Here is a 22,751-nt window from a genome sequence, read left to right on the forward strand (position 1 = left end):
CGACGAGGTCAGGTTGCGCCTTCCTGGACAGAGACGTAGTACTGGAAGCACGTCAACAACTGCATCCTCAAACACAACTCTGCCTCTCACCACAAGTCGTGGTGGCTCTTCAGGTCGCATGGGTGCTAAGCCTTGCATAGCCTGGGCATTTTTTCAGATCGATAAAGATGACCCAACTCGTGTTATCTGTAACATTTGTCAGCAAAAGCTAAGTAGAGGCCAAAAAATACATAGTTTGAGTACTTCATGCATGAACCGGCACATGGACATGAAGCATAAGTTGCAGTGGGAAGCTCAGTGTGCTACAATGCGGCCTAGCCGGCCGGGCCAACCACCGTCTGCCATATCTTGTGCATCCGCGGCCTCTTCATCCTCTGTGACTGGGGGGACAGCAGTCACACCTGTTTTGGGGCGCAGACCTGCCACCTCTTTACCCGCAACAGCCAGCGTGATTGGCAGGTCATCATTTTCTTTGGAGGTGGTAACACCAGCTGGTCTTGAGCGCTGTCCGACATCGATAGCACCACCTTTGGATCAAGGCAACCTAACATGTCCGCCTGCATCTTCCTCACAGACCGGCAGTTTGCCGGGGACACCCTTATCAACCCCGTCTAAGCACAATAGCCAGCCCTCGGTCCCTCAGATGTGGACAAGTAAAAGACCATTTCCTCCTAGCCATGAGAAAGCTAAGAGGTTGAATTTCACCATCTGCAAGCTCTTGGCTACAGAAATGCTGCCTTTCCGCCTGGTGGACACAGAGGATTTTCGAGACCTTATGTCCGTCGCAGTGCCCCAGTACCAGATGCCCAGTCGGCACTACTTCTCAAAGAAAGGTGTGCCTGCGCTCCACCAGCATGTCGCACACAACATCACCGCTTCTTTGAGAAACTCTGTGTGTGACAGGGTGCATTTCACCACAGACACTTGGACGAGTAGGCATGGACAGGGGCGTTACATGTCGCTGACTGGGCACTGGGTAACTATGGTGACAGCAGGACAAGGGGCTGCTGTCCAAGTCTTGCCGTCCCCACGAGTTGTGCGTCAATCCTCTTTATGTCAAAGTTCCTCCACTGCTTCTGCCTTCTCAACCTCCTCTCGGTCTTCCACCTGCACCCAAAGCCTGTCTGGTCATGCCACAAGCTTTCTAACTGCGCAGAAGGGATCCTGCACACCTCCTTACTATGCTGGCAGTAGGGCTCAACGTCATCAGGCGGTTTTTACATTGAAATGTCTGGGAAATGTGAGTCACACAGCTGAGGAGTTGTGGTCAGCTCTGGAGAACCAATTTCATGAATGGTTGTCTCCACTGGACCTGAAACCAGGGAAGGCCGTGTGCGACAATGCTGTAAACCTGGGTGCGGCCCTTCGCCGGGGCAATGTCACACACGTGCCTTGTATGGCTCACGTGTTGAACCTGGTTTTCCAGCAATTTTTAGCCCACTATCCCAGACTAGATGGCCTTCTGCAGAGGGCACGGTCGCTGTGTGCTCACTTCCGCCGTTCGCATCCCGCAGCTCAGCGACTTACATATCTACAGAAGTCGTTGGGCCTGCCACTTCACCGGCTAAAATGCGATGTGCCTACCCGGTGGAATTCAACTCTGCACATGTTGCAGCGACTGTGGCAGCACCGACAAGCCCTGGTGCAATACGTTCTGACGTATAGCCTGGGCCAACGAGATTCAGAGGTGGGGCAAATCACGCTGGAGGAGTGGTCTCAGATCAGGGACCTATGCACCCTTCTGCACAGTTTTGAAATGGCGACGAAGATGTTTAGTGCTGACAATGCCATTATCAGCATGACTATTCCGGTGATTTACATGCTGGAGCACATGTTAAACAGAATTCGGAGTCAGGTGGAGGCACAAGAGGAGGTGGAGGAAGTAGAGGAGGAGGAGTTGTATGCGGAAGGGCTAACATCTGCAAGGTCCAGACGGTCGGCAGCACCAAGGCGGCAGGCATGTGAGGGTGGGGGAGATGGTTTTACCAGGGTGCATGGTAGCAGCCAAACTAGTGAGGAAGGTGCAGGAGCCCAGGAAGAAGTGGAGGACGAACTGATGGAAGACTCATCAGATGAGGGAGACCTTGATCACATTTCTGTTGTGCGAGGTTGGGGGGAGAGGACAGAGGAAGGAAACATGATTGTTACCTCGCCACCAACACAACAGGGACTTGGTGCTCCTGTATGCGCAACACACATGAGTGCCTTCTTGCTGCACTACCTGCAACATGACCCTCGAATTGTGAGAATTAGAAATAATCCTGACTACTGGGTTGCCACACTGTTAGATCCCTGGTACAAAAGTAAATTTGCAGAAATTATTCCTGCCATAGAAAGGGATGCACGCATGCAGGAGTATCAGCAGAGACTGTTGCAGAATCTTACATGTGCTTTTCCACAAAATACCAGTGGTGCACGTAGTGAATCTCACAGTTCCAACTTGCCAACCGTGGGACCGTCAAGTGTTCAGCACTCAAACCGTAACAGAACCACAGTATCTGCTGGTAACATCAATTTTGCGGAATCATTTCACCACTTTTTTAGCCCATCCTTTGCAAGGCCACAGGAGACAAGAAGTCTGACACATAGTCAACGCCTAGAGACGATGGTACAGGAGTATCTCCAAGTAAACATTGAAGCCACGACTGTGTCACTGGACCCTTGCTCTTTTTGGGCTTCCAATCTGGATAAATGGCCGGAGCTAGCCACTTACGCCTTGGAGATCTTGTCATGCCCCGCAGCCAGCGTTCTGTCTGAACGTGTGTTCAGCGCTGCTGGTGGTGTGCTGACAGATAAGCGCACGCGGCTCTCCACTGATAATGTAGACAGACTCACGTTCATAAAGATGAACAAATCATGGATCCGAAACGACTTTTCTACCCCTGTGTCATCCTGGGGAGAGTAAAAGCTTGATGATTGGTTAAAATCACCCTACCAACCTTTTTATGCTTTCAAATTACTAATCATGTTTATCTGTATCTTGACTGGAAAATAATTTGGGCTTTGTAGCAGTGTGCAGCACTGATCCTATTAGGCCATCTATAATAAGCTTCACCAGATTTAAAATTAAAAATAATTTTTAGCTGCATCTAGCCCGGAAAATAATTTTGGGGCTCCGAGATGCGCAAGACACATAAGTGCCTTCTTGCTGCACTACCTGCAGCATGACCCTCATATTGTCAGAATTCGAAGTAATCATGACTACTGGGTTGCCACACTCTTAGATCCCCCAAACTTTTCGATCAACCTTTTCATTTTAATAAAGACCAAAAAAATGGTCATTTTTGAAATTATAAGCATTAGCAGGTTGTTAGAAACTGAAATCAAACAGTTTTCAACTCAAAACTTTATTCCAGGTGATGTTACATTTTCACATAGGACCCCTTGTTCGAAAGGAGCTTCTGAACTCTCTCGTCCATTGAATTTGTCAGGTTTTGGATGGTTTCTGCTTCAATTGTTTTGCATGAGGACAGAATACCCTCCCAGAGCTGTTGCTTAGATGTGAACTGCCTCCCGCCATCATAGACACTCCTTTTAATGATGCTCCAAAGGTTCTGAATGGGGTAGAGGTCAGGGGAGCATGGGGGTCACACCATAAGTTTGTCCCCTTTTATGCCCATATCAGCCAGAGATGCAGATGTTTTATGTACAGCATGAGATGGTGCATTATCATGCAGAAAAATGATCTTGCTGTGAAATACACGGTTCTTCTTCTTGAACCATGGCAGGAAGTGCTGTTTGAGAAAATCCACATACATTATGGAGTTCATCTTTAGCGCCTTCAGGGATCCTAAAGGGGCCGACAATCTCTCTCCCCATGATTCCAGCCCAAAACATTACTCCACCTCCTCCTTGTTGGCGCTGTAGCCATTTTGCGTGGGGTGTCCATCAACCAGCCATCCTCCACTCCATTCATCTGGACCATCGAGCGCTGCACGGCACTCATCCGTGAACAAAACAGTTTTGAAATCAGTCTTCATGTAATGTTTGGCCCACTGGAGCCGTTTCTGCTTGTGTGAAGTGGATAGAGGAGGTCGACAGGATGGCGTATGCACAGCTGCAAACCTCTGAAGGACCCTGCATCTTGTTGTTCGGGGGACGTTGGAGGCACAAGCAGCTTCAAAAACTTGTCTGCTGCTATGACAAGGCTTTTTTGCCGCTGCTCTTTCAACCTGACGTAATTGCCTGTAGGAAAGAGTCCTCAATTTGCCCTTATCAGCACGCACACGTGTGTACTGTGAATCAGCTACATACTTCTTGATTGCCAAGACACTTCATCCTGATCATCGCACAATGTTGATTGTAGTCATGCCTTGACCTAAACACTCCACAATTTGTTGCTTCTCAGCAGCCGACACATCCTTTTTCTTTCCCATTTTGGCAGAAAATGTAGGCTGCTTAATAATGTGAGAGAGCCTTCTTAAGTAGTCTTGCCTTTCATTGGACACACCTGCCAAACTAATTAGCACAGGTGTCTGCAATTGCTTACAGTGATATAAAGAGCCCTGACACACATCACCATCAATGAGTTTAACTGACAAACAAACAAATTCTTCCCTTATCACTCCTAAACACTTTTTGCATAATAATTTGGAACGCGGTGTACATGTGCTTTTCCACAAAACACCAGTGGTTCACGTAGTGAATCTTACAGTTCTAACTTGCCAACCGTGGTCTGTATGGAATTGTTCAATAAAGGGCCCAAAATTAAGATAACATAGATGGGAGAGTTCTCTATGAATAGGAATTCCTAAGTATTTGATACCCTGTGAGGGCCAGGCAAAGGGAAAGTTGGACTGGATGGAATCCTATATGGATTTAGGGAGGGAGACATCGAGGGCCTCAGACTTCGCTGCATTGATTTTAAAATTTTACCATGTAACAAAGTGATCTATTTCAGCCATAACAGCAGGGATGGATATATGTGATTGAGTGATATATACTAGGACATCATCAGCAAATAGAGAGCACTTGTACTCGGTGCCTCCCACCTCAATCCACCTAATATTGGGGTTATGGCGAATTGATGAGAGCAGGTGCTCCGTCACTAGGATGTATAAGAGAGGGGACAGAGGACATCCCTGCCTTGTCCCATTGGTGATTGTGAAAGGTGATGAAAATGTTCTGACGCACCCCCTGGGCCTTGGGACACCCGGAGCCGGACCCTTTTTGGTGGATGCTGGTGGTTGTAGTCTTCGTGGCGGCGATCCGGTTCCGTGGCTCAGGGCGGTCAAACCAGTGGCGGAACTATTTATGTGGTTTTGATGTTTAAATGTCCGACTACGCCACCCGTGGATTGCGGTCAGAGTGAACCGCCGCTACAGGGCAGACCGCTAAGGCTGGTGTTGTGGGTGCAGCAGAGCGTAGCATAACTCCCCACGGGAGGAGTATAGCCTCAGGGCAGTGTATGCGGAGGATGGGGGTGATAGTGCAGGGCAGCAGCAGTAACGACACGGACTCAGTGATGCAGTTCAGGGCCTTTACTCACAGTTCTTATTATCCAGACCACGTCTGCAGGTAACGGCTGCCCACGTCGTACTGTGCTCACCAGGTGAGGGGCTCAGACAACTCCCAGATAACTTTGGAGCGCTTCACAGGACCCCCTTTGTGTGTCCTTTGTCTGGCCTTTCTTACCAACACTTCTGTCCGGCTGCCTCGGGCCTCCTCTTGGTAAACTTGGCGCCAGTTTCCCTGACCCTATGTGGTGCCTTCCTAGCGGGTGGAGCAAGGGGCTGCGCCACATAAAATGTCAGAGCCTCCGGTTTCTAGCTGAGGGTCGTTTCCTGCCTCCACTAGTTCGGGGACCGGTCTCCCCCTTTGGCCTGACCCCTCCACGCAGGTGGATTCGGGCGTGCGGTGGCGACTCGCCCGTCCGCACCCCTGGGATCCCTTCATTCCTCGTTCCTGGAGCCTTCTCCGCTCCTCTTCCTTCCTTCTCCCTCTTGCAGGCCTGGGCCTCTGTTACTAGGCCCGCCTCCGGAGCAGAGCTCATGCAGAGCCCCTGCTCCTTGCCACTTCTGCTCAGACTTCTCTGCACTGAACTAAGATGGTGCCCACCTTTTATACTCCCTTATCAATGCACCCAGGAACTGCTTCCTCCCTGCTCCTGCACTGCAGGGTTCCCCTTCCTCAGTGTTCCCTCCCCCCACTCCAGCCAGGGACAGGGACTGTCGTGCCCATCTCAGGGGCATATTGGTCGCCCTGCCCCACGGCAATGTGGTGTAATGCATGCAGGTGTCGGGTCCTGATCCACACTCCATCCTTATCTGAGAGTGAGATATCACACCTCTGGGTGAGGTGCAATACGTCTGTAGCAACCGAGCCCTCGGTGCTACAGTTCCATTTATCTTCAGCCTAGGTGACGTATTGTGATACAGGGCCATGATTTTGGCTATAAAAGGGTCCCCTAGACCCCTACCCCAAGCTTTTTAAGAGAATCATATATGGCGTGCCAGGAGACTCTATGGAATGCTTTCTCAGCATCCAACGAGAGTATCTACTTACAAATTTTTAACTGCATCTAGCCCAGGAAATACTTTGTGCCTAGTAGCAGTGTCTGCTAGTCAGCGGATTATCCCGGCTGTTAAGCAAGCTACACCACCTGTAGTTTGGACACTTAATTTTTTCAAAGGAAATGCTTCGGGACCACGGGATACTCAGTGAAGAGCATCAGGAGGCACCCCAAGGCATAGGGGCTGGGACTGGCACTAGGATGCCTTGCGGTGGACAGCCGAGCTCGATCCTTATAAAAGCTTTGTAACTGCAGCAGCTTTAGTGGACGCTACTGGAGCTGGAATTACGCGGCTGCTGGCATGAGACTTGCCCTCCAATAGATCCTTGTAAATGGATTTAAAGTGTATTCATTCAAATTAGAGGGACAATTTAAATTAAAAAGCTTAGAGCTGCCTCCACCACAGGGGGGCTCTCTCGACCCACTAGCGGACAGGCACCAGTATTGGGAGAGGGGGGATGGCCGTCGGGGTTCACCGCGGCTCTGGCACAAACCCGGCGACACGGAGGTGGCACGGGCAGGAGCGGACTGGCCGTCTCGGCTTCTCACTTTTTGGATTTTAGAAGGGCATGACATGCCTATATCTGTGTCTCCCCCTCCTTTTACTCCTCCACCTCTTTTCTTTTCGCATGACTATATGTACTTGTCACTTTTCCATGTGTTAGTTGTGTCTTCTGAGCAGTTTGTCAGCTTTTGGACACCTTTGAAGGTGTTTTCTATGTGTTTCTATGTGTTTTTGTTTGCCTGCCATTGGTTTTAACGGTGTTCGAAGGTGTTCGACGAACAGTTCGACGAACAGTTCGGCGAACACACGGGTGTTCGACGAACCGAACCGAACTCGAACACTACGGGGGTGGCTCAACACTAGTGGCAAGCAAGGCAAGAGCAGAGTGGAAACCGCAAGAGCGGCAAGCTAAGCAGGAGCAGAGCGGAAACCGCAGAGCGGTAAACAAGGCAGGAGCAGAGCGGAAACCGCAGAGCGGTAAACAAGGCAGGAGCAGAGCGGAAACCGCAGAGCGGTAAACAAGGCAGGAGCAGAGCGGAAACCGCAGAGCGGCTAAGTAGGCAGGAGCAGAGCGGAAACCGCAGAGCGGCAAACAAGGCAGGAGCAGAGCAGAAACCGCAGAGCGGCAAACAAGGCAGGAGCAGAGCAGAAACCGCAGGAGCGGCAAGCAAGGCAAGAGCAGGGCAGAAACCGCAAGAGAGGCAAGCTAAGCAGGAGCAGAGCGGAAACCGCAGAGCGGTAAACAAGGCAGGAGCAGAGCGGAAACCGCAGAGCGGTAAACAAGGCAGGAGCAGAGCGGAAACCGCAGAGCGGTAAACAAGGAAGGAGCAGAGCGGAAACCGCAGAGCGGTAAACAAGGCAGGAGCAGAGCGGAAACCGCAGAGCGGCAAACAAAGCAGAGCAGGGGGGACAGGGCTCTGTTCACACAGAACAGACAGGAAGAGAAAGGCAGAGCCAGATACCCACAGGGTACTTGCAGTGAAGTAGCGAGTGGACCACAAACTCACAAACGGGAGTACAGAGACAACAAGCAGGAGTTAGGTACGAGTTCAGACTCTGCAGAAAAAGGAAGGGAACGGACATAGAGGCAAAACAGGTAAAGGATAGGAGAGAGTTCAGACTGGAGCTGAGTGTACGGAGGAGACCGACACTGCAGCGGGATACAGGAGCGGGTCTGGGAATACGGCCCCCAGAGAGGCGGGACGAACAGGCAAGGAGCGTGTTCAGACAGGACAGACAAGATACAGGAGCGGGTCTAGGTAATCGGCCCCTAGAAGGCGGGAGGAACAGGCTAGGAGCGTGTTCAGACAGGACTGGAAATACAGCCTCCAGGAGAGGCAGCAGGCAAGAGTACACAGACAGGACTCAGTTCAGACACGGGAACTGATACAGCAAGGCAGGAGACATAGACAGGACTCAGTTCAGACACGGGAACTGATACCGCAAGGCAGGAGACAAAGACAGGACTCAGTTCAGACACGGAAACTGATACCACAAGGCAGGAGACATAGACAGGACTCAGTTCAGACACGGGAACTGATACCGCAAGGGAGGAGACAAAGAACGGGACCTGGCACCTTCAGAGTGCAAGCACACACTGAATGAAACACTATGCTCAGGCAGGGATAGATGGGAGCAGCTGAGCTATATACCAGGTGACAGACAGCAATAGGCTGAGGACGCACAAGGGGTGTGACCCACAGCAGGTACAAAAAGCAGGAAGTGATTGGGCGCCGCCATTAAGCAGCAGAAACAGACACAAACAGACAGCATGGAGGGAAGCCAGAGAGACATTCTGGACAGGAGATCAAGTGCGCGCTCTTGCACAGTGGGAGATGGACCACTATGCAAGGACGCCGCCAGGTATGTTACACTCGCCACCAAGCGATCCTGAGAAAGGCTGGCCGGGCGATGGATCAAGCAGCGTCTACTGGCAATACCACCTTGGATACGCCCATTCTCGTCTGATCTCGGAAGCAAAGCAGGGCTGGGCTCAGACAGTACTTGGATGGGAGACCTCCTGGGAACACCGGGTGCCGTAGACCATTTTGATAACGTTTTGCCCTACTGCCCAGCTCGGCTAGCATGGAACGGCGCCTTGCCGTACACCGACCTTAAGTAACTTAGATGATGGAAGCCCCAAGGCCTCTGAGCCAGTTGGCAGCTAAGTACGCTACCCCGCCGCCTTCATGCAGGCCTGACACCGAGCTCCTTGTCACGGCTAGGAGTGCTTATTGACTCCTCAGCTCGCCGTGTGGAAATGATGGCATTAAAAGCACCCGGGGCCGTGAAGGGGCCAGGCTTTCAGCAGGTGCCCAGGGAAGGTTTTGGATGCCGGCCGCCTAGAGAGGGCCAGCAGAAGTAACATGTATCTCTGCAAAGAAGCTTGTGTAACCAAGCCAGACGGCTGACAAAGAGCTAACCTCAGTGCAAGGAAGGTGCGGAAGGAATTGGGGAGGGGGGGGGGGGTGATTCCTGAAAGGGCCCTGAAATCATAAAACAGGCAGGAGAGTCTGACGCATGGTGACCGAGAGGTTGTAGAGGCAGATAGGGGGTGTTGTCACGTGCGAGCACGTGTGCATGCTGGCTTGTGTGTGAGAGTGCGCTTCCTAGGTGTGGCGCGCTGCAGACAGTCAAAGGGATTGTTCCCTTTCATTAAAAGTTAATCCCCGGCTGCAGGCTAATAGAAAGCAACTAACCGCGCTCTACTCACCGTACCCACGTCTACCGGTGAGTCTCGCCTCTGCTCCCGGCCTGTGGCATTGGCCGTGAAGCTGACGTTCCGTCGACAGCGCTGCAGCCTATCAGTGAGCTCAGCGGCTCTGAGTGGGGCGTTGTGTCTACAAGACCTTTTAAGGAAGCCAGCAAAAAAATTGAAGAGAAGGGAAAGCAAAAAAAGGACCTGGTCTTGCTGAGCACTGGAAAGGGCAGCCGGCAGCCGGCAGCCAGACTTCAAAGTAGAAAAGCAGCAAGTGAGAGGCTTGTCTGTGCCTACGGCCACACCACCCTGAACTCGCCTGATCTAAGAAGCTAAGCATGGTTGGGTCTGGTTAGTACTTGAACAGGAGACCGCCTGGGAATACCAGGTGCTGTAGGCTTTTGCTTTTTCTTTCCTTCCACCTGCAGGGGGCACTCTCTTCTTTGCCTTTTTTCCATTCCCTTTCACAAGTGCACACATTCATTCTCTTTTCTTTTTTTCATTTGCTTTCTCTCTTGCGCTATTTCATGTCTGCAAAATACCAGCATCCTTCTAATCACCGTGGGCCTCCAGCATTGTTGCTTCTTTACTTTTAATACTAGGCTCCTTTTCACCAGGACCAGCGTCTCCCGCGTGGCTGGAGGCAACCACCGGTAACCCCAAGCAGAAGACCTTTGCAGGCAACACGACCCTCCCCCCTGAAGAGCAGCTCAAAGTCACTGGCAGCCATCTCACCCTCTTCCTTCATTCACCCCTGGACGTCTCGCTCCGCACCCAAGTTACGGGTCCAGCTTGCTCTTTCTGTCACATTACCGCGATGAAGGGTTTAGCCTGCAGGAGACCCTGCGACGAGACATTTTTGAAGACACCTGATGCGGCGGGTGAATCACTGCTAAACAAACCACACCTGTAGGGACGGCACAGCCTTTGCATGGACCCTTCGGAACCCGCCCCGTCACGGCCAGATTGCTCGCCACCAAGCGATCCTGAGAAAGGCTGGCCGGGCGATGGATCGAGCAGCGTCTACTGGCTATACCACCTTGGACACGCCTGATCTCGTCCGATCTCGGAAGCAAAGCAGGGCTGGGCTCGGACAGTACTTGGATGGGATACCTCCTGGGAACACAGGGTGCTGTAGACCATTTTGATGACGTTTTGCCCTACTGCCCAGCTCGGCTAGCATGGAACGGCGCCTTGCCGGACACCGACCTTAAGTAACTTAGATGATGGAAGCCCCAAGGCCTCTGAGCCAGTTGGCAGCTAAGTACGCTACACCGCCGCCCTTCACGCAGGCCTGACACCGAGCTCCTTGCCATGGCTAGGAGTGCTTATTGACTCCGCAGCTCGCCGTGTGGAAATGATGGCGTTAAAAGCACACGGGGCCGTGAAGGGGCCAGGCTTTCAGCAGGTGCCAAAGGAAGGTTTTGGATGCCGGCCGTCTAGCGAGGGCCAGCAGAAGTAACATGTTTCTCTGCAAAGAAGCTTGTGTAACCAAGCCAGACGGCTGACAAAGAGCTAACCTCAGGGCAAGGAAGGTGCGGAAGGAATTTGGGAGGGGGGGGTGATTCCTGCTAGGGCCCTGAAATCATAAAACAGGCAGGAGAGTCTGACGCATGGTGACGGAGAGGTTGTAGGGGAAGATAGGGGGTGTTGTCACGTGCGAGCATGTGTGCTTGCTGGCTTGTGTGTGAGAGAGCGCTTCTTAGGTGTGGCGCGCTGCAGACAGTCAAAGGGATTGTTCCCTTTCATTAAAAGTTAATCCCCGGCTGCAGGCTAATAGAAAGCAACTAACCGTGCTCTACTCACCCTACCCGGGTCTACCGGTGAGTCTCGCCTCTGCTCCCGGCCTGTGGCATTAGCCGTGAAGCCGACGTTCCGTTGACAGCGCTGCAGCCGATCAGTGAGCTCAGTGGCTCTGAGTGGGGCGTTGTGTCTACAAGACCTTTTAAGGAAGCCAGCAAAAAAATTGAAGAGAAGGGAAAGCACAAAAGGACCTGCTCTTGCTGAGCACTGGAAAAGGCAGCCGGCAGCAAGACGTCAAAGTAGAAAAGCAGCAAGTGAGAGGTTTGTCTCTGCCTAGGGTCACACCACCCTGAACACGCACGATCTTGTCTGATCTTGGAAGCTAAGCAGGGTTGGGCCTGGTTAGTACTTGGATGGGAGACCGCCTGGGAATACAAAATGCTGTAGGCTTTTGCTTTTTCCTTCCTTCCACCAGCAGGGGGCACTCTCTTCTATGCCTTTTTTCCATTCCCTTTCACAAGTGCACACATTCATTCTCTTTTCTTTTTTACATTTGCTTTCTCTCTTGCGCTATTTCATCTCTGCAAAATACCAGCATCCTTCTGATCACCGTGGGCCTCCAGCATTGTTGCTTCTTTACTTTTAATACTAGGCTCCTTTCCACCAGGACCAGCGTCTCCTGTGTGGCTGGAGGCAACAACCGGTAACCCCAAGCAGAAGACCTTTGCAGGCAACACGACGCTCCCCCCTGAAGAGCAGCTCAAAGTCACTGGCAACCATCTCACCCTCTTCCTTCATTCACCCCTGGACGTCTCGCTCCGCCCCCAAGTTACGGGTCCAGCTTGCTCTTTCTGTCACATTACCGCGATGAAGGGTTTAGCCTGCAGGAGACCCTGCGCCGAGACATTTTTGAAGACACCTGATGCGGCGAGTGAATCACTGCTAAACAAACCACACCTGTAGGGACGGCACAGCCTTTGCATGGACCCTTCGGAGCCCGCCCCGTCACGGGCAGATTGCTCGCCATCAAGCGATCCTGAGAAAGGCTGGCCGTGCGATGGATTGAGCAGCGTCTACTGGCCATACCACCTTGGATATGCCCGATCTTGGAAACAAAGCAGGGCTGGGCTTGGACAGTACTTGGATGGGAGACCTTCTGGGAAAACCGGGTGCTGTAGACCATTTTGATGACATTTTGCCCTACTGCCCAGCTCGGCTAGCATGGAACGGCACCTTGCCGGACACCGACCTTAAGCAACTTAGATGATGGAAGCCCCAAGGCCTCTGAGCCAGTTGGCAGCTAAGTACGCTACCACGTAGGCTTGACACCGAGCTCCTTGTCACGGCTAGGAGTGCTTATTGACTCCGCAGCTCGTCGGGTGGAAATGATGGCGTTAAAAGCAACCGGGGCCGTGAAGGGGCCAGGCATTCAGCAGGTGCCCAGGGAAGGTTTTGGATGCCGGTCGCCTAGCGAGGGCCAGCAGAAGTAACATGTTTCTCTGCAAAGAAGCTTGTGTAACCAAGCCAGACGGCTGACAAAGAGCTAACCTCAGTGCAAGGAAGGCAAGGAAGGCAAGGAAGGAATTGGGGAGAGGGGGGGGGTGATTCCTGCTAGGGCCCTGAAATCATAAAACAGGCAGGAGAGTCTGACGCATGGTGACGGAGAGGTTGTAGGGGCAGATAGGGGGTGTTGTCACGTGCGAGCACGTGTGCATGCTGGCTTGTGTGTGAGAGTGCGCTTCCTAGGTGTGGCGCGCTGCAGACAGTCAAAGGGATTGTTCCCTTTCATTAAAAGTTAATCCCCGGCTGCAGCCTATTAGAAAGCAACTAACCGCGCTCTACTCACCCTACCCGGGTCTACCGGTGAGTCTCGCCTCTGCTCCCGGCCTGTGGCATTGGCCGTGAAGCTGACATTCCGTCGACAGCGCTGCAGCCGATCAGTGAGCTCAGCGGTTCTGAGTGGGGCGTTGTGTCTACAAGACCTTTTAAGGAAGCCAGCAAAAAAATTGAAGAGAAGGGAAAGCACAAAAGGACCTGGTCTTGCTGAGCACTGGAAAGGGCAGCCGGCAGCCAGACGTCAAAGTAGAAAAGCAGCAAGTGAAAGGCTTTTCTCTGCCTATGGCCACACCACCCTGAACACGCCTGATCTCATCTGATCTCGGAAGCTAAGCAGGGTCAGGCCTGGTTAGTACTTGGATGGGAGACTGTAAAATAATACTCTTCCTGTATTATTTTTTTCTACTGAGGACTTCTCAAAGTATCAATATCACGATATTATTATAAAAAATGTATCTATTTATTCTGGGATTGTCCATTAAAAAGAATCAGAATGCAGCAGGTACATACATCAATTAGTTATAAAGTAATTGTCCATTTGTCTATAATTAGCTTAATTGTTGAGATTCACCCATCTTTCCTTGGATCCTGGCTGGTAAATCATGTTTTTGTCCAGCATGTGTCCAGGCCTACATGTCATCTGCTTCTCAGCATGAAGATTCTGTGTCTTGTGGGGTGGGCAGAGCAAAAGAGCCCCCCCTTTCTGTACCATGGGCTTTTATAGCCAGTCGTATGGACACCTGTTCTACATATGGTAGTGAACCAAAAATACACACACAAATAGCGCATGTCAACTAAACACGATGGCTGAGGCATAGAACTCAGAAAAATGATTATCGATTAACATTCCAAATGAATTTCCATAACTAACCATTTAACAGAGACCGCCTGGGAATGCCAGGTGCTGTAGGCTTTTGCTTTTTCTTTCCTTCCACCAGCAGGGGGCACTCTCTTCTATGCCTTTTTTCCATTCCCTTTCACAAGTGCACACATTCATTCTCTTTTCTTTTTTTCATTTACTTTCTCTCTTACGCTATTTCATCTCTGCAAAATACCAGCATCCTTCTGATCACCGTGGGCCTCCAGCATTGTTGCTTCTTTACTTTTAATACTAGGCTCCTTTTCACCAGGACCAGCGTCTCCCGCGTGGCTGGAGGCAACCACTGGTAACCCCAAGCAGAAGACCTTTGCAGGCAACACGACCCTCCCCCCTGAAGAGCAGCTCAATGTCACTGGCAACCATCTCACCCTCTTCCTTCATTCACCCCTGGACGTCTCGCTCCGTCCCCAAGTTACGGGTCCAGCTTGCTCTTTCTGTCACATTACCGTGATGAAGGGTTTAGCCTGCAGGAGACCCTGCGCCGAGACACTTTTGAAGACACCTGATGCGGCGGGTGAATCACTGCTAAACAAACCACACCTGTAGGGACGGCACAGACTTTGCATGGACCCTTTGGAGCCCGCCCCGTCACGGCCAGATTGTTCGCCACCAAGCGATCCTGAGAAAGGCTGGCCGGGTAATGGATCGAGCAGCGTCTACTGGCCATACCACCTTGGATACGCCCGATCTCGTCTGATCTCGGAAGCAAATCAGGGCTGGGCTCAGACAGTACTTGGATGGGAGACCTCCTGGGAACACCGGGTGCTGTAGACCATTTTGATAATGTTTTGCCCTACTGCCCAGCTCGGCTAGCATGGAACTGCGCCTTACCGGACACCGACCTTAAGTAACTTAGATGATGGAAGCCCCAAGGCCTCTGAGCCAGTTGGCAGCTAAGTACGCTACCCCGCCGCCTTCACGCAGGCCTGACACCGAGCTCCTTGCCACGGCTAGGAGTGCTTATTGACTCCGCAGCTCGCCGTGTGGAAATGATGGCGTTAAAAGCACCCGGGGCCGTGAAGGGGCCAGGCTTTCAGCAGGTGCCCAGGGAAGGTTTTGGATGCTGGCTGCCTAGCAAGGGCCAGCAGAAGTAACATGTTTCTCTGCAAAGAAGCTTGTGTAACCAAGCCAGACGGCTGACAAAGAGCTAACCTCAGTGCAACGAAGGCAAGGAAGGTGCGGAAGGAATTGGGGAGGAGGGGGTAATTCCTGCTAGGGCCCTGAAATCATAAAACAAGCAGGAGAGTCTGACGCATGGTGACGGAGAGGTTGTAGGGGCAGATAGGGGGTGTTGTCACGTGCGAGCACGTGTGCATGCTGGCTTGTGTGTGAGAGTGCGCTTCCAAGGTGTGGCACGCTGCAGACAGTCAAAGGGATTGTTCCCTTTCATTAAAAGTTAATCCCCGGCTGCAGGCTATTAGAAAGCAACTAACCGCGCTCTACTCACCCTACCCGGGTCTACCGGTGAGTCTCGCCTCTGCTCCCGGCCTGTGGCATTGGCCGTGAAGCTGACGTTCCGTCGACAGCGCTGCAGCCGATCAGTGAGCTCAGCGGCTCTGAGTGGGGCGTTGTGTCTACAAGACCTTTTAAGGAAGCCAGCAAAAAAATTGAAGAGAAGGGAAAGCACAAAAGGACCTGGTCTTGCTGAGCACTGGAAAGGGCAGTCGGCAGCCAGACGTCAAAGTAGAAAAGCAGCAAGTGAGAGGCTTGTCTCTGTCTACGGCCACACCATACTGAACACGCCTGATCTCGGAAGCTAAGCAGGGTTGGGCCTGGTTAGTACTTGGATAGGAGACCGCCTGGGAATACCAGGTGCTGTAGGCTTTTGCTTTTTCCTTCTTTCCACCAGCAGGGGGCACTCTCTTCTATGGCTTTTTTCCATTCCCTTTCACAAGTGCACACATTCATTCTCTTTTCTTTTTTCATTTGCTTTCTCTCTTGCGCTATTTCATCTCTGCAAAATACCAGCATCCTTCTGATCACCGTGGGCCTCCAGCATTGTTGCTTCTTTACGTTTAATACAAGGACCAGCGTCTCCCGCGTGGCTGGAGGCAACCACAGGTAACCCCAAGCAGAAGACCTTTGCAGGCAACACGACCCTCCCCCCTGAAGAGCAGCTCAAAGTCACTGGCAACCATCTCACCCTCTTCCTTCATTCACCCCTGGACGTCTCGCTCCGCCCCCAAGTTACGGGTCCAGCTTGCTCTTTCTGTCACATTACCGCGATGAAGGGTTTAGCCTGTAGGAGACCCTGCGCCGAGACATTTTTGAAGACACCTGATGCGGCGGGTGAATCACTGCTAAACAAACCACACCTGTAGGGACGGCACAGCCTTTGCATGGACCCTTCGGAGCCCGCCCCGTCACGGCCAGATTGCTCGCCACCAAGCGATCCTGAGAAAGGCTGGCCGGGCGATAGATCAAGCAGCGTCTACTGGTCTTATCACCTTGGATACGCACGATCTCGTCTGATCTTGGAAGCAAAGCAGGGCTGGGCTTGGACAGTACTTGAATTGGAGACCTTCTGGGAACACCGGGTGCTGTAGACCATTTTGATGACGTTTTGCCCTACTGACCAGCTCGGCTAGCATGGAACGGCGCCTTGCCGGACACCGACCTTAAGTAACTTAGATGATGGAAGTCCAAAGGCCTCTGAGCCAGTTGGCAGCTAAGTACGCTACCCCGCCGCCCTTCACGTTGGACTGACACCGAGCTCCTTGTCACGGCTAGGAGTGTTTATTGTCTCCACAGCTGGCCGTGTGGAAATGATGGCGTTAAAAGCACCCGGGGCCGTGAAGGGGCCAGGCTTTCAGCAGGTGCCCAGGGAAGGTTTTGGATGCCGGCCGCCTAGCGAGGGCCAGCAGAAGTAACATGTTTCTCTGCAAAGAAGCTTGTGTAACCAAGCCAGACGGCTGACAAAGAGCAATCCTCAGTGCAAGGAAGGTGCGGAAGGAATTTGGGAGTGGGGGGGTGATTCCTGCTAGGGCCCTGAAATCATAAAACAGGCAGGAGAGTCTGACGCATGGTGACGGAGAGGTTGTAGAGGCAGATAGGGGGTGTTGTCACGTGCGAGCACGTGTGCATGCTGGCTTGTGTGTGAGAGTGCGCTTCCTAGGTGTGGCGCGCTGCAGACAGTCAAAGGGATTGTTCCCTTTCATTAAAAGTTAATCCCCGGCTGCAGGCTATTAGAAAGCAACTAACCGCGCTCTACTCACCCTACCCGGGTCTACCGGTGAGTCTCGCCTCTGCTCCCGGCCTGTGGCATTGGCCGTGAAGCTGACGTTCCGTCGACAGCGCTGCAGCCGATCAGTGAGCTCAGTGGCTCTGAGTGGGGCGTTGTGTCTACAAGACCTTTTAAGGAAGCCAGCAAAAAAATTGAAGAGAAGGGAAAGCACAAAAGGACCTGGTCTTGCTGAGCACTGGAAAGGGCAGACGGCAGCCAGACGTCAAAGTAGAAAAGCAGCAAGTGAGAGGCTTGTCTCTGTCTACGGCCACACCATACTGAACACGCCTGATCTCGGAAGCTAATCAGGGTTGGGCCTGGTTAGTACTTGGATAGGAGACCGCCTGGGAATACCAGGTGCTGTAGGCTTTTGCTTTTTCCTTCTTTCCACCAGCAGGGGGCACTCTCTTCTATGGCTTTTTTCCATTCCCTTTCACAAGTGCACACATTCATTCTCTTTTCTTTTTTCATTTGCTTTCTCTCTTGCGCTATTTCATCTCTGCAAAATACCAGCATCCTTCTGATCACCGTGGGCCTCCAGCATTGTTGCTTCTTTACTTTTAATACTAGGACCAGCGTCTCCCGCGTGGCTGGAGGCAACCACAGGTAACCCCAAGCAGAAGACCTTTGCAGGCAACACGACCCTCCCCCCTGAAGAGCAGCTCAAAGTCACTGGCAACCATCTCACCCTCTTCCTTCATTCACCCCTGGACGTCTCGCTCCGCCCCCAAGTTACGGGTCCAGCTTGCTCTTTCTGTCACATTACCGCGATGAAGGGTTTAGCCTGCAGGAGACCCTGCGCCGAGACATTTTTGAAGACACCTGATGCGGCGGGTGAATCACTGCTAAACAAACCACACCTGTAGGGATGGCACAGCCTTTGCATGGACCCTTCGGAGCCCGCCCCGTCACGGCCAGATTGCTCGCCACCAAGCGATCCTGAGAAAGGCTAGCCGGGCGATGGATCGAGCAGTGTCTGCTGGCCATACCACCTTGGATACGCCCGATCTTGTCTGATCTCGAAAGCAAAGCAGGGCTGGGCTCAGACAGTACTTGGATGGGAGACCTCCTGGGAACACCAGGTGCTGTAGACCATTTTGATGACGTTTTGCCCTACTGCCCAGCTCGGCTAGCATGGAACGGCGCCTTGCCGGACACCGACATTAAGTAACTTAGATGATGGAAGCCCCAAGGCCTCTGAGCCAGTTGGCAGCTAAGTACGCTACCTCGCCGCCTTCACGCAGGCCTGACACCGAGCTCCTTGCCACGGCTAGGAGTGCTTATTGACTCCGCAGTTCGCTGTGTGGAAATGATGGCGTTAAAAGCACCCGGGGCCGTGAAGGGGCCAGGCTTTCAGCAGGTGCCCAGGGAAGGTTTTGGATGCCCTACCGCCTAGCGAGGGCCAGCAGAAGTAACATGTTTCTCTGCAAAGAAGCTTGTGTAACCAAGCCAGACGGCTGACAAAGAGCTAACCTCAGTGCAAGGAAGGCAAGGAAGGAATTGGGGAGGGGGGGGGTGATTCCTGCTAGGTCCCTGAAATCATAAAACAGGCAGGAGAGTCTGACGCATGGTGACGGAGAGGTTGTAGGGGCAGATAGGGGGTGTTGTCACGTGCGAGCAGGTGTGCATGCTGGCTTGTGTGTGAGAGTGCGCTTCCTAGGTGTGGCGCGCTGCAGACAGTCAAAGGGATTGTTCCCTTTCATTAAAAGTTAATCCCCGGCTGCAGGCTATTAGAAAACAACTAACCGCGCTCTACTCACCCTACCCGGGTCTACCGGTGAGTCTCGCCTCTGCTCCCGGCCTGTAGCATTGGCCGCGAAGCTGACGTTTCGTCGACAGCGCTGCAGCCGATCAGTGAGCTCAGCGGCTCTGAGTGGGGCCTTCTGTCTACAAGACCTTTTATGGAAGCCAGCAAAAAATTATAGAGAAGGGAAAGCACAAAAGGACCTGGTCTTGCTGAGCACTGGAAAGGGCAGCCGGCAGCCAGACGTCAAAGTAGAAAAGCAGCAAGTGAGAGGCTTATCTACGCTTACTGCCACACCACCCTGGACACACCTGATCTTGTCTGATCTTGGAAGCTAAGCAGGGTTGGGCCTGGTTAGTACTTTGATGGGAGACTGCCTGGGAATACCAGGTGCTGTAGGCCTTTGCTTTTTCCTTCCTTCCACCAGCAGGGGGCACTCTCTTCTATGCCTTTTTTCCATTCCCTTTCACAAGTGCACACATTCATTCTCTTTTCTTTTTTTCATTTGCTTTCTCTCTTGCGCTATTTCATCTCTGCAAAATACCAGCATCCTTCTGATCACCGTGGGCCTCCAGCATTGTTGCTTCTTTACTTTTAATACTAGGACCAGCGTCTCACGGGTGGCTGGAGGCAACCACCGGTAACCCCAAGCAGAAGACCTTTGCAGGCAACACGACCCTCCCCCCTGAAGAGCAGCTCAAAGTCACTGGCAACCATCTCAGCCTCTTCCTTCATTCACCCCTGGACGTCTCGCTCCGCCCCCAAGTTACGGGTCCAGCTTGCTCTTTCTGTCACATTACCGCGATGAAGGGTTTAGCCTGCAGGAGACCCTGTGCCGAGACATTTTTGAAGACACCTGATGCGGCGGGTGAATCACTGCTAAACAAACCACACCTGTAGGGACGGCACAGCCTTTGCATGGACCCTTCGGAGCCCGCCCCGTCACGGCCAGATTGCTCGCCACCAAGCGATCCTGAGAAAGGCTGGCCGGGCGATGGATCGAGCAGCGTTTACTGGCCATACCACCTTGGATACGCCCGATCTCGTCTGATCCCGGAAGCAAAGCAGGGCTGGGCTTAGACAGTACTTGGATGGGAGACCTCCTGGGAACACCGGGTGCTGTAGATCATTTTGATGAAGTTTTGCCCTACTGCCCAGCTCGGCTAGCATGGAACGGCGCCTTGCCGTACACCGACCTTAAGTAACTTAGATGATGGAAGCCCCAAGGCCTCTGAGCCAGTTGGCAGCTAAGTACGCTACCCCGCCGCCTTCACGCAGGCCTGACACCGAGCTCCTTGCCACGGCTAGGAGTGCTTATTGACTCCGCAGCTCGCCGTGTGGAAATGATGGCGTTAAAAGCACCCGGGGCCGTGAAGGGGCCAGGCTTTCAGCAGGTGCCCAGGGAAGGTTTTGGATGCCGGCCGCCTAGCGAGGGCCAGCAGAAGTAACATGTTTCTCTGTAAAGAAGCTTGTGTAACCAAGCCAGACGGCTGACAAAGAGCTAACCTCAGTGCAAGGAAGGCAAGGAAGGTGCGGAAGGAATTGGGGAGGGGGGGTGATTCCTGCTAGGGCCCTGAAATCATAAAACAGGCAGGAGAGTCTGACGCATGGTGACGGAGAGGTTGTAGAGGCAGATAGGGGGTGTTGTCACATGCGAGCATGTGTGCATGCTGGCTTGTGTGTGAGAGTGCGCTTCCTAGGTGTGGCGCGCTGCAGACAGTCAAAGGGATTGTTCCCTTTCATTAAAAGTTAATCCCCGGCTGCAGGCTATTAGAAAGCAACTAAACGCGCTCTACTCACCCTACCCGGGTCTACCGGTGAGTCTCGCCTCTGCTCCCGGCCTGTGGCATTGGCCGTGAAGCTGACGTTCCGTCGACAGCGCTGCAGCCGATCAGTGAGCTCAGCGGCTCTGAGTGGGGCCTTCTGTCTACAAGACCTTTTAAGGAAGCCAGCAAAAAAATTGAAGAGAAGGGAAAGCACAAAACCAGGGGAGGAGTCCTGAGGAGATAATTTGCATATTCCCACTGCATTTTGGGGTAAGTGAAGAGTCTCCGCGAGCTCAAAGAACACTGGATTTTGGCTGTTGGAGCTGAAAAGAGGACATCGGTAAACCAGGGGAGGAGTCCTGAGGAGATAATTTGCATATTCCCACTGCATTTTGGGGTAAGTGAAGAGTCTCCGCGAGCTCAAAGAACACTGGATTTTGGCTGTTGGAGCTGAAAAGAGGAAACGGTAAACCAGGGGAGGAGTCTTGAGGAGATAATTTGCATATTCCCACTGCATTTTGGGGTAAGTGAAGAGTCTCCGTGAGATCAAAGAACACTGGATTTTGGCTGTTGGAGCTGAAAAGAGGACATCGGTAAACCAGGGGAGCAGTCCTGAGGAGATAATTTGCATATTCCCACTGCATTTTGGGGTAAGTGAAGAGTCTCCGTGAGATCAAAGAACACTGGATTTTGGCTGTTGGAGCTGAAAAGAGGACATCGGTAAACCAGGGGAGGAGTCCTGAGGAGATAATTTGCATATTCCCACTGCATTTTGGGGTAAGCGAAGAGTCTCCGCGAGCTCAAAGAACACTGGATTTTGGCTGTTGGAGCTGAGGACATCGGTAAACCGCGCGTCGGTAGGGGCGCGCATTTTGGATCTTTTTTTTTTAAGCTTTTTTCACTGTTTTCAGAACATTAACAATAAGAACATGGAAGAGTCCAGGAGCCATTTGGTGAGCTGCATATCCTGCTACATGTTCACAGACTTGCCAGTGGAAAAGCCAAACTTCACATGCCAGAAATGCAAGCTTGTGTCCCTGTTGGAGGAAAAGTTGCGAAATCTAGAAGAGAGGTTAACTACCTTGAAAATCATTAAGGAAGGTGAAGAGTTCTTAGACAGAGCAGAATTATCTCTTCATGATTCAGAAAGAGAAGAAATTCGAACTGCACCTGACGAAACAGAGGAATGGAAGCATGTGAACCACAGAAGCAGGAGGATCGAGAGGCAGTCAGCACCCATACTGCTCAGGAACCAGTACCAGGCTCTCACGCAGGAGAACCATGAAGAAATACAGCAAAATAAGACTTTGCCAGCAATGAATAACCTTGTAAGCCCTCAGAATCCTCCTGGATGGAGAAAGAAGAATGTTGTGAAGAAAAAACGGAGAGTGGTGGTCATGGGGGATTCCCTGTTAAGAGGAACAGAGGCCGCTATCTGCAGACCAGACATAACCTCAAGAGAAATGTGCTGTCTTCCAGGAGCAAAAATTAAAGATGTGTCTGACAGGATATCAAGACTCTTCAGACCTACAGATCACTACCCATTCCTGCTAATACATGTGGGGACAAATGACACCGCAAGAAAGGACCTGGAAACCATCTACAGTGACTTTGAAGACTTAGGCAAGAAAGTGAAAGAATTGGGAGCGCAGGTGGTCTTCTCATCCATCCTCCCAGTGGATGGCCATGGAACAATGAGGTGGAATAAGATTTTACAGGTGAACAACTGGCTACGTCGATGGTGCCGTCAACAAGGATTTGGATTTCTGGATCACGGAATGAATTACCTATACGATGGACTACTTGCTAGAGATGGGGTGCACCTTACGAAGACTGGAAAACATG

At 52.1% G+C, this 22,751-nt stretch overlaps 1 non-coding gene and 11 pseudogenes across 1 annotated transcript; all 12 read left to right on the forward strand.

The window, feature by feature from the left end:
* The first annotated feature begins 8,941 nt into the window (after positions 1–8,941).
* On the forward strand, positions 8,942–9,061 carry LOC141269331 (5S ribosomal RNA; annotated as a pseudogene).
* A 944-nt stretch (positions 9,062–10,005) lies between these two features.
* On the forward strand, positions 10,006–10,114 carry LOC141270335 (5S ribosomal RNA; annotated as a pseudogene).
* A 621-nt stretch (positions 10,115–10,735) lies between these two features.
* LOC141268518 (5S ribosomal RNA) lies at positions 10,736–10,855 on the forward strand (annotated as a pseudogene).
* Positions 10,856–11,788: 933 nt separating this feature from the next.
* Positions 11,789–11,907, forward strand: LOC141269541 (5S ribosomal RNA; annotated as a pseudogene).
* Positions 11,908–12,528: 621 nt separating this feature from the next.
* Positions 12,529–12,638, forward strand: LOC141270047 (5S ribosomal RNA; annotated as a pseudogene).
* Positions 12,639–14,827: 2,189 nt separating this feature from the next.
* Positions 14,828–14,947, forward strand: LOC141267817 (5S ribosomal RNA; annotated as a pseudogene).
* Positions 14,948–15,888: 941 nt separating this feature from the next.
* Positions 15,889–15,997, forward strand: LOC141269342 (5S ribosomal RNA; annotated as a pseudogene).
* A 605-nt stretch (positions 15,998–16,602) lies between these two features.
* LOC141270184 (5S ribosomal RNA) lies at positions 16,603–16,722 on the forward strand (annotated as a pseudogene).
* A 934-nt stretch (positions 16,723–17,656) lies between these two features.
* LOC141269792 (5S ribosomal RNA) lies at positions 17,657–17,765 on the forward strand (annotated as a pseudogene).
* A 605-nt stretch (positions 17,766–18,370) lies between these two features.
* On the forward strand, positions 18,371–18,490 carry LOC141268621 (5S ribosomal RNA; annotated as a pseudogene).
* Positions 18,491–19,423: 933 nt separating this feature from the next.
* LOC141267085 (5S ribosomal RNA) lies at positions 19,424–19,542 on the forward strand. Its single transcript, XR_012321100.1, has one exon. It is a non-coding gene; the product is annotated as a 5S ribosomal RNA (ribosomal RNA).
* A 606-nt stretch (positions 19,543–20,148) lies between these two features.
* LOC141268683 (5S ribosomal RNA) lies at positions 20,149–20,268 on the forward strand (annotated as a pseudogene).
* The last annotated feature ends 2,483 nt before the right edge of the window (positions 20,269–22,751 follow it).

The sequence above is a fragment of the Phyllobates terribilis genome, unplaced genomic scaffold (assembly GCF_046119375.1).
Source record: "Phyllobates terribilis strain yellow unplaced genomic scaffold, ASM4611937v1 Scaffold_4__5_contigs__length_816908805, whole genome shotgun sequence".
NCBI classification, from domain to species: domain Eukaryota; kingdom Metazoa; phylum Chordata; class Amphibia; order Anura; family Dendrobatidae; genus Phyllobates; species Phyllobates terribilis.